Source organism: Schistocerca serialis, chromosome 2, assembly GCF_023864345.2.
Source record: "Schistocerca serialis cubense isolate TAMUIC-IGC-003099 chromosome 2, iqSchSeri2.2, whole genome shotgun sequence".
In the NCBI taxonomy this organism is placed as follows: Eukaryota; Metazoa; Arthropoda; class Insecta; order Orthoptera; family Acrididae; genus Schistocerca; species Schistocerca serialis.
The window spans coordinates 189,082,920-189,093,674 of NC_064639.1; the positions used below are offsets into that span (position 1 = coordinate 189,082,920).

Here is a 10,755-nt window from a genome sequence, read left to right on the forward strand (position 1 = left end):
AGGTCTGTTGTGCAGTGCCATTCGTATGTGTCGATCTTCTCGGAGGTGGTTTGAATGGTGTGACCTGATCCATCTCGTCGTGTTCTGTGGCCTTCTGTGAACTATTCTACACACACCGGTTGCACTGCCGAAACATTTCGTCCCACAGGGGCAGCAGTTTCTCGAGTGGACGCACAACATTCTATCAGGCCAATAATGCGCCCTCTTTCAAACTCATTAACCTGACGATACTGCTCGTGCCTACGTCTGCGAGGCATCCAGCAAGTCACACTGATCCATCTACGATTTATGGCGACAGCAAGAAAAATTGTTCAGATGGCTCTAAGCACTATGGGACTTAACATCTGAGGTCATCAGTCCGCTAATTCACCTAAGGACATCACACAAATCCATGCCCAAGGCAGGATTCGAACCTGCGACCGTAGCAGCAGGTTGGTTCCGGACTGAAGCGCCTAGAACGATGACTTACCGTCCATTACTACGAACTGTGACCTCTCTGACAGGAAATCACAAATCCAGTCACATAACTGAGGCGATATTCCATAAGCACGCAATTTCACTACGAGTCGCTTGTGTGGTACAGTGTCAGAAGCCTTCCGGAAATCCAGAAATACCGAATCGATCTGAAATCTTTTGTCAATAGCACTCAACACTTCATGTGAATAAAGAACTATTTGTGTTTCACAGGAACGATGTTTTCTAAACCCATGCTGATTGTGTGTCAAAAATTTGTTCAAATGATTCTGAGCACTGTGGGACTTAACTTCTGCGGTCAACAGTCCCCTAGAACTTAGAACTATTTAAACCTAACTAACCTAAGGACATCACACACGTCCATGCCCTAGGCAGGATTCGAACCTGCGACCGTAACGGTAGCGCGCTTCCAGACTGTAGTGCCTAGAACCGCTTGGCCACTCCGGCCGGCGACTCTGTGTCAATAGACCGTTTTATTCAAGGTAATTCATAATGTTCGAACACAATATATGTTCTAAAATCCTGCTGCATATCGACGTTAACGATATGGGCGTGTAATTTATTGGATTACTCCTACTACCCTTCTTGAGTATTGGTGTGACCTGTGCAACTTTCCAGTATTTGGGTACGGACCTTTCGTCGAGTGAATGGTTGTGTATGATTGTTAAGTATGGAGCTGATGCATCAGCATACTGCGAAAGGAACCTAATTGGTATACAGTCTGGGCCAGAAGACTTGCTTTTATTGAGTGATTTAAGTTACTTCACTACTCCGACAATATTTACGTTACTCATGTTGGCAGCTGTTCTCGATTCGAAATCTGGAATCTTTACTTCGTCTTCTTTCGTGAATGCATTTCGGAAGGCTGTGTTTAGTAACTCTGCTTTGGCAGCACTGTCTTCGATAGTATTTCCATTGCTATCGCGCATTGAAGGCTTTGATTGGATTGATTGGATTGTTTGGGGGGAAGAGACCAAACAGCGAGGTCATCGGTCTCATCGGATTAGGGAAGGACAGGGAAGGAAGTCGGCCGTGCCCTTTCAAATGAACCATCATGTTATTTTCCTGGAATGATTTAGGGAAATCACGGAAAACCTAAATCAGGATGGCCGGACACGGGATTGAACCGTCGTCCTCCCAAATGCGAGTCCAGTGTGCTAACCACTGCGGGAATTGATTGTTTACTGCCGCTAACATACTTCACATACGACCAGAATCTCTTTGGATTTTCTGCCAGGTTTCGAGACAAAGTTTCGTTGCGGAAACTTTTATAGGCATCTCGCATTGAAGTCCGCGCTAAATTTCGAGCTTCTGTAAAAGATCGCCAATCTTGGGGATTCTGCGTCTGTTTAAATTTGTCATGTTTGTTTCGTTGTTTCTGCAACAGTGTTCTAACCCGCTTAGTGTACCAAGGAGGATCAGCTCCGTCGTTTGTTAATTATTTTATATAAATCTCTCAATTGCTGCCGATACTATTTCTTTGAATTCAACCCACTACTGGTCTACACTTATATTATTAATTTGGAATGAGTGGAGGTTGTCTCTCAGGAAGGCGTCAAGTGAATTTTTATCTGCTTTTCTGAATATGTATATTTTTCGCTTATTTTTCGAGGATTTGGGGATTACAATATTAAATCTCGCTACGACGACCCTGTGTTCACTAATCCCTATATCTGTTTTGATGGTGGTTATTAACTCAGCATTATTTGTTGCTAAGAGGTCAAGTGTGTTTTCACAACTGTTTACTATTCGAAACTTCCTGGCAGATTAAAACTGTGTGCCCGACAGAGACTCGAACTCGGGACCTTTGCTTTTCGCGGGCAAGTGCTCTACCAACTGAGCCACCGAAGCACGACTCACGGCCGGTACTCACAGCTTTACTTCTGCCAGTACCTCGTCTCCTACCTTCCAAACTTTACAGAAGCGCTCCTGCGAACCTTGCAGAACCAGCACTCCTGAAAGAAAGGATATTGCGAAGACATGGCTTAGCCACAGCCTGGGGGATGTTTCCAGAATGAGATTTTCACTCTGCAGCGGAGCGTGCGCTGATATGAAACTTCCTGGCAGATTAGGAGACGAGGTACTGGCAGAAGTAAAGCTGTGAGTACCGGGCATGAGTCGTGCTTCGGTGGCTCAGTTGGTAGAGCACTTGCCCGCGGAAGGCAAAGGTCCCGAGTTCGAGTCTCGGTCGGGCACACAGTTTTAATCTGCCAGGAAGTTTCATATCAGCGCACACTCCGCTGCAGAGTGAAAATCTCATTCTGTTTACTATTCGGTTGGGCTCATGAACTAACTGCTCGAAATGATTTTCAGAGAATGCGTTTAGCACAATTTCGGATGATATTTTATGCGTACCTCCGGAATTGAACATGTATTTTCGCCAACATATCGAGGGTCAATGAAAGTCACCACCAACTACTATCGTATGAGTCGGGAACGCGTTTGAAATCAAACTCAAGTTTCCTTTGAACCTTTCAGCAACTGTATCATCTGAATTGGAAGGTCGGTAAAAGGATCAAATTATTATTTTATTCCGGTTGCCAACAATGACGTCTGCCCATGCTAACGCACATGAAGTATCTACTTCAATTTCACGACAAGTTAAACTACTTCTGACAGCAACAAACATGCCACCGCCAACCGTGTTTAGCCTATCCTTTCGGAACACCGTTAGGTACTTCCCAAAAAATTCGGCTGAGCTTATATCCGGCTTTAGAGACCTCGTCATACAGCCCCTGCTATCCGCGTAGCCGCCTTCTGCGTATAGTGGACACCTGACCCATTCAGCGGAACCCGAAATCCAACCACCCTTTGGCGAAAGTTGAGGAATCTGCAGCCTGCACGGTCGCAGAATCGTCTGAACCTCTGATTCAGACCCTCCACTCGGCTCTGTACCAGAGGTCCGCAATCTGTCCTGTGGACTATGCTGCAAATGGTCAGCTCTGCTTTCATCTTGCAAGAAAGGCTGGCAGCCTTTATCACTTCTGTTAGCCGCTCGAAACCAGAGAGAATCTCTTCTGATCCAAAGTGACACACATTATTGGTACCGACATGAGCAACCACCTGCAGTTGGCTGCACGCTGTGCTCTTCATGGCATCCGGGAGGACCCTTTCCACATCTGGAATGACTACACCCGGTATGCACACGGAGTACACTTTGGTTTCCTTACCCTTCTTGTCAGCCAAGTCCCTAAGGGGCCCCATAACGCGCCTAACGTTGGAGCTCCCAACTACCAATAATCCCACCTTCTGCTATTGCCCGGATTTTGCAGGCTGAGTGGTTTCCTCTGAAACAGGATAGGCGACAGCCTCTGGCTCAGCGACAGTGTCAGCCACAGACAGCACCTGGAACCTGTCTGTCAGACAAACCGGGAAGGCCTTACGTGCGGCCGCCTGGGAAGTCTTTCGCTGCCTGCTTCGCGCCAGGGCGACCTCCCACTCGAACACAGGTGAAGGGTCAGCCTCAGGGCGAGCAGTAACTGGGTTGGTCACCGGCGAGGACCGAGCAGAAATAGCAGGTAAGCAGTTATTAGCATCCCATGTAGACTATAAACTGACTTAGTTCCAGTAAGATAGACACAGAGGAATTACAGGTAACGTTTAAACATATTGTAAATCATGGTCTGGAGAACCATGTGCTTAGTATGTGGAAACGACCCGCCATGGTTTAAAAAATCACTTCGGAAAATGTTGAATAAGCAAAGGCTGTCAAACTCTCGGTTCAAAAGAGAACGCACAAATGGCGACAGGCAAAGTTTAGCAAAGATTCGTACGAGGGTAATCCCAAAAGTAAGGTCTCCTACTTTTTGTAAGTTCATAGACTGTTTTTTTCTACAGTGGCTTACAGAAGTTTACAGCTTGAACATTTAGCTATTTTTCGACGTAATCACCATTTCTGTCGATGCATTTTTGTAAACGATGTGGCAGTTTTTGTATGCCCACGTCATTCCAAGCTCGCCGCCATGCTGTTCAGAAAGTTATGAATCTCTTCTTTCACCTCGTCGCCGGAGCTGAATCGCTTTCCGGCCAAATGTTCTTTTAACTTAGGGAACAAGTGACAATCACTGGGCACCAAGTCAGGACTATAGGATGGGTGGGTGACAATGTTCCACTGAAACTGTCGCAGGAGAGCAACAGTTTGCCGGGCGATGTGTGGGCTAGCGTTGTCATGGAGAATGTGTACGCCCTTACTCAACAATCCTCTTCTCCGGTTCTGAATTGCCCGTTTGAGTTATTTCAGAGTCTCACAGTACCTATCAGCGTTAATTGTGGTCCCAGTGGGCATAAAGTCGACCAACAATACCCCTTTCCGATCCCAAAAAACGGTTGTCATGATTTTACCGGCAGACGGTGTTTGTTTGAATTTCCGCGGCTTTGGCGAAAAAGGATGCCGCCACTGGCGTGATTGTTGCTTGGTCTCAGGTGCAAGGTGGTATGCTCAGGTGTCGTCACCCGTGACAGTTGAGTCCAGAAAGTTGTCCTGTTCGGCTGAAAGGCGGTGAAGGAATGCGCGGGAAGCTTCAGCTTGTTGCCGCATGTGGTTCTCAGTCAGCATGCGTGGCACCCATCTTGCGCGCACCTTCCGGTAGTTCAATGTTTCCGTTAAAATTCTGTGAGCGGTGCTTCGAAAAACCTCAGGAACCAACGTGCAGAGATCACCCAGGGTGATCCGCCGACCTTCACGCATGCTTTGCCCAACCTTCAACACTGTCTCCTAAGAAATTGACGCTCTCCCGCTCCTTTGTTCGTCGTGAATTTCGGTCCGACAAGCTGCAAACTCTCTACACCACTTACGAACATTTTTGACCTCCATGCACGACTCACCATACACTTCCGTCAATTGGCGATGGATTTCAATCGGCGCAGTGCCCTTTGCGTTCAAAAACGGAATAACTGCTCGCAATTTGCACTTGGCGGTAACATCCAACGGGAGCTCCATTCTCCACGGCTGCCAAGCCAAGACTGAGCGCCTCAGCGCGGTGTGCGCATGTTCACACACACCGCGTGAAGCACTATTGATAACAGTGTGACCAACTGCCACAGAAACAGACTTCTGTACTTAGAAAGAAATAGGAGACCTTACTTTTGGAATTACCCTCGTACATCTGTGAAAAGATCTATATGCGAAGCATACAACTACCAATCAGTACCTTAGAAAAATATCTGGCCAAGAACGCGAGAAAATTCTGGTACTAGATAAAATCGCTAAGCGTGTCTACGGCTGCCATCCAGTCACGTGACCAGTTTTATGCGGCAACTGACGACATCACAATGAGAGTCGAAGTTTTAAATCTCGCGTTTAAGGAATCTTTGACAACATCATGTCTTTTATCCCGTATGAAAAATATTGTAATATGGATCATTGGCGTAGAGAGACAGCTGAAATAGTTGAAAATAGTTCAGTCACTATTTCCGGATGGAATCTGAGTTCGGTTTTACAAAGAGTACGCTACGGATCTGGCTCCTTAGTTATGTTGCGCTTGTCTCGAATCTCTTGCACAGCGCAAAGTCCCACGCGACTGGTAAAACGCGGTGGTGGCTCCTGTGTATAAGAATGGTAGAAAACTGACCGGTTAACAACAGACCAATACCCTTAATATCGGTTTGCTAAAGAATTCTTGAACATATTCTTAGTTCGAAATGATAAATTTCCTAGCGACCTGGAAGTTCATGTCCACAAATTAGCACGGTCTGACAAAGCATCGCTCGTGCGATACCCACCTTTCCCTTTTCTTACGTAACACACTGCGAACTATGGATGAAGGGCAACAGGCAGATTCCATTTTTTATAGGCAGGTATATTCACAAAACATAATTCAACGTCTCTGTACATTCATTTTATGAGAAATATTAATAATTTTTTCAGTATTTATTTCAAATATCAGTCTTAAATTTTCTTTCTTTATCGGTGCATAAATGTGATGATAAAGTAAACAAATTACATTTTCCATAATATTAACGCATGTAAGTATGCAAACACGTCAAGACTACTTCCTGCATTCATGATGAAAAAGTTGGCACTGAGCTTAGAAAAATAATGGATTTTGACATTTTATCAAAAAGTGAATGGAACATCAAGATAAACATGTATTAAAATTCAACAGGACCATAATGGTTTTCCTTCCTATTTATATGAGACTTCTTCTTATAATTTCAAGATCAGGGTCGCCTTTTTTTTTAATTTTCCGAGAAAAATCTACTCACAGACTTCTTGAGGAGAAGCAGTGGTAGGAATAACTGATTGTATGCTAAATCCTGTTTCCTTGGAGCCTGTTGCATCTTGCATCTTGCATCTCCTTTTTCCGAGTTTGAGTTTATGACAAGTACGAAGTAAGGATGGTATGTTTGATGGTAACAGAAATCAAAAATTCTTAGGAATCTTTTGGTATGCCGCCGCCCCTTACAAAGTCCGTATTTCACACATTCATTAGCCGTTTTCAAAACAGCCAAATCGTTTCAGGAAATACAAGTAAACACTGCAAAGATGTGAAATAGTCATTAAATCTTTTTTAAAGATTGAAGTTTTAGGGTGGAGTCTCCCCATACAACAGATAGTAGCTGTTTTTGTAGGAATGAAAAGTAGCATGATGGTCAGTATCAATGTATCAGTGCAGGATGCCTAGTCTATATGTTTATTGTATGCGATGGCGTCATAATACACTTTGTGTTCTTATTAATGTGCTTCAAAACTGAACGCAACGAAAAAATTTAGTTCACAACAACATTAAAACAGAGTCCAAGCAAAAGATTATGGACACTCGGAAGGTGAACAGCGGGAAGCCGATGTGGGGAAAAAAAGAAAAAAATGCATTTAAGCGATATGACTGAAGAACGTATTCATCATAGGCGAGCAGAGAAATAAACGTCTCGATAATTTACTCAACGTCTTCACTATGAAGAAGCATTACTGATTACAGATTACAATAGAAACCTTCAACGAGTGAATCTGGAATTACATCAAGTTTCCATACTACATTTAGCTTGTAACAAGTTGCGCAGTGTCAGTGATGTTCGGGCTAAGTTGACGTGTGGAAACTCGCCTACAGCTAGAACTTATACACCCATAGTGTGACGTTCGAGTGATTAGTTCGATAGCAAAATTAATGACACAGATTTTGTTTCCCCAACGCAAATTTTCATAAATTTAGAAGTCTTCAGCTATGAATATGTCTATGTTTAGACTTACAAGTACATGCTGCTCCTTTACGCAATGAACAGGAGGAAGTCCACGCACAGAAGGTCATGGGCAGACTGTAGTTAAGAGCCTGTCTTCGGATAAGCATTACTCGACAAGTGGTACCAGACGCTGATCCGTTGCAAAAAAGCAAAATAAGTAATATTCATTGACATGCTATTTTTTATGTTTAAGGTTTAAATAAAATGATAACGAAATACAAATTTGTCAATTTAAATTTCGTCCTAAGACGGCAGTCATCGTAAAGCTGCAACAGTTGTGAGAAATGCCATGTTCCTTATTTAGCTAAACCCGTTCTTTGTATCAACAAAATATTAAAAGAGCTGTTGAATTTTATTCTCAGTTTTCATTATCTTGAATTTTATTCCCTGTTCTTATTAATACAACTGTATTAAAAGTAAATTTGTCACGAAACGCGTTATTGAGCCACCCTGGAGCGATATGTGGCTGCTCACTGCAGTGATGTGGGCGGGAGACAGCTGGCACGAGCAGCTGCGCTAAACTGTCAGTCCTTTTAGTGAGCCTGTAACTCGGAAAAACAAGTTGGCCCGGATAGAGCCCCAGGCTCCGTGCAAGCGTCACTCTTGCAAATGTCACTCAGTGCAAGTGTTCCAACCCCAATGGCCAGTGTTCACCACAGACAACGGTATCATCATGTGTTCCCCAGGGAAGTGGGATAGGACCGCTATTACTTCATGTGTACATAAATGATCTGGCGGACATGTCGGCAGCTATCTCCGGGTGTTTGGTGATGATGATGTGATGTAAGAGAAGGTGTCCAAGATGAGTGACTGTAAGAGTTCACAAGATATCTTAGGCAAAAATTTCTAATTTGTGTGAATGGCAGTTTGCTCTAAATGTAGAAAGATCCGTATCCAAAGACTGGAAAGTTGCACAAGTCACACCAATATTCAAGAAAGGTAGTAGGATTAATCCACTAAATTACAGGCCCAAATCGTTAACGTCGATATGCAGCAGGATTTTAGAACATATATTGTCTTCGAACAATATGAATTTCCTCGAAGGAAACGGTCTATTGACACACAGTCAACATGGGTTTAGAAAACATCGTTCCTGTGAAACACAACTAGCTCTTTATTCATATGATGTGCTGAGTGCTATTGACAAGGGATTTCAGATTGATTCCGTATTCCTGGATTTCCGGAAGGCTTTTGACACTGTACAATCGGCTCGTAGTAAAATTGCGTGTTTATGGAATATCGTCCCAGTTATGTGACATTTGCGATTTCCTGTCAGAGAGGTCACAGTCCGTAGTAACTGACGGAAAGTCATCGAGTAAAACAGAAGTAATTTCAGGTGTTCCCCAAGGTAGTGTTATAGACCCTTTGCTGTTTCTTATCTATATAAACGATTTGGGAGACAATCTGAGCAGCCGTCTTCGGTTGTTTGCAGATGACGCAGTCGTTTATCGACTAATAAAGTCATCAGAAGATCAAAACAAACTGAAAAACGATTTAGAAAAATATCTGAATGGTGCGAAAAGTGGCAGTTGACCCTAAATAACGAAAAGTGTGAGGTCATCCACATGAGTGTTAAAAGGAACTCGTTAAACTTCGGTACCACGATAAATCAGTCTAATCTAAAAGCCGTAAATTCAACTAAATACCTAGGTATTCCAATTATGAACAACTTAAATTGGAAAGAACACACAGAAAACCTTGTGGAGAAGGCTAACTAAAGGCTGCGTTTTATTGGCAGGACACTTAGAAAATGTAACAGACCTACTAAGGAGACTGCCTACACTACGCTTGTCCGTCCTCTTTTAGAATACTGCTGCGCGGTGTGGATTCCTTACCAGGTAGGACTGACGGCGTACATCGAAAAATTTCAAAGGAAGGCAGCACGTTTTGTATTATCGCGAAAGATGGGAGAGAAAGTCACAGAAATGGTACAGGAATTGGGTTGTAAATCATTAAAGAAAGGCGTTTTTCGTTGCGACGGAATCTTCTCATGAAATTCCAATCACCAACTTTCTCCTCCGAATGCGAAAATATTTTGTTGACACCGACCTACACAGGGCGGAACGATCACAAAGATAAAATAAGGGAAATCAGAGCTCATACGGAAAGATATATGTGTTCATTCTTTCCACGCGTTATACGAGATTGTAATAATAAAGAATTGTGAAGGTGGTTCGATGAACTCTCTGCCATGAACTTAAATGTGATTTGCAGAATATCCATGTAGATGTAGATGTAGAATGCAGATGCGGAGAAAAAACAAACCCGAAACGCTCGAATACGGCATTAGTAGTATCCTGCTTGACACAGCCACGTCTCTTTAAGGGCTGGTTTACTATCTTTTGGTTCAAAAAAATCTGTTTTTTTTCAATTGTATTTTTGGATCCATAAAGTGTTTAGAATACACCCCTGAAACGGTTTTTCAGAATACGGAACGGAAACGTTTGTTATTCGCGGTTGAACAAAAAAAATGCACATACCTGAAATCGGCCTTTTTCACGCACCAGTTGTTTTCTTTCGGAGGACGAGTTGTTGTACCGGTGCTTGGGAGGAAACACACAAAATTCAAATGAAAGTTTGAACGCGTGTGTTTGGAAGTTAGCCCCCAAGCATTTGCATTCTGGTGCAAATACTGTGTAGATTGCGACTTTCCTGGCAGTGAGCAGCTTTAACGAAGGGTATTCAGCAATTCTGAAGACCGTGACAACGATGAACGTCACCCTGGGACTCCATTCGACGCAGTTCGCCAAGCATTCGGACGACCACCGGATTCAAGCGGCCGAAAACCGCTTGTCACCTGCCGTACGAGCGGCTCTGGAGCAACGCAGGATGGCCCAGATCGAGCAGAACTCCCTGTATGAGGAAGGACTAGTTTATGGACCTGGAATAGCAGACTGAACGTAAGTTGCATAATATTGCATTTATATGTAGTCAAAACTTCAAACGCGTTTTTCTCGAAATGACCTTTTTTATCACGCGGTATGGTAACTTCAAATCTACTGAACCGATTGGCATGATTCTTTGTTTACAACGGAGCTAACTAAGTTGTCTACGAGTTGTACCACTTTTATTCCGATCCATCAACTATAAACAGGGTGTTACAAA

General features: G+C 43.5%; 1 non-coding gene across 1 annotated transcript; it reads left to right on the plus strand.

Moving 5' to 3' along the window:
• Positions 1–2,595: 2,595 nt before the first annotated feature.
• On the plus strand, positions 2,596–2,670 carry Trnap-cgg (transfer RNA proline (anticodon CGG)). The gene has a single exon. It is a non-coding gene; the product is annotated as a tRNA-Pro (tRNA).
• The last annotated feature ends 8,085 nt before the right edge of the window (positions 2,671–10,755 follow it).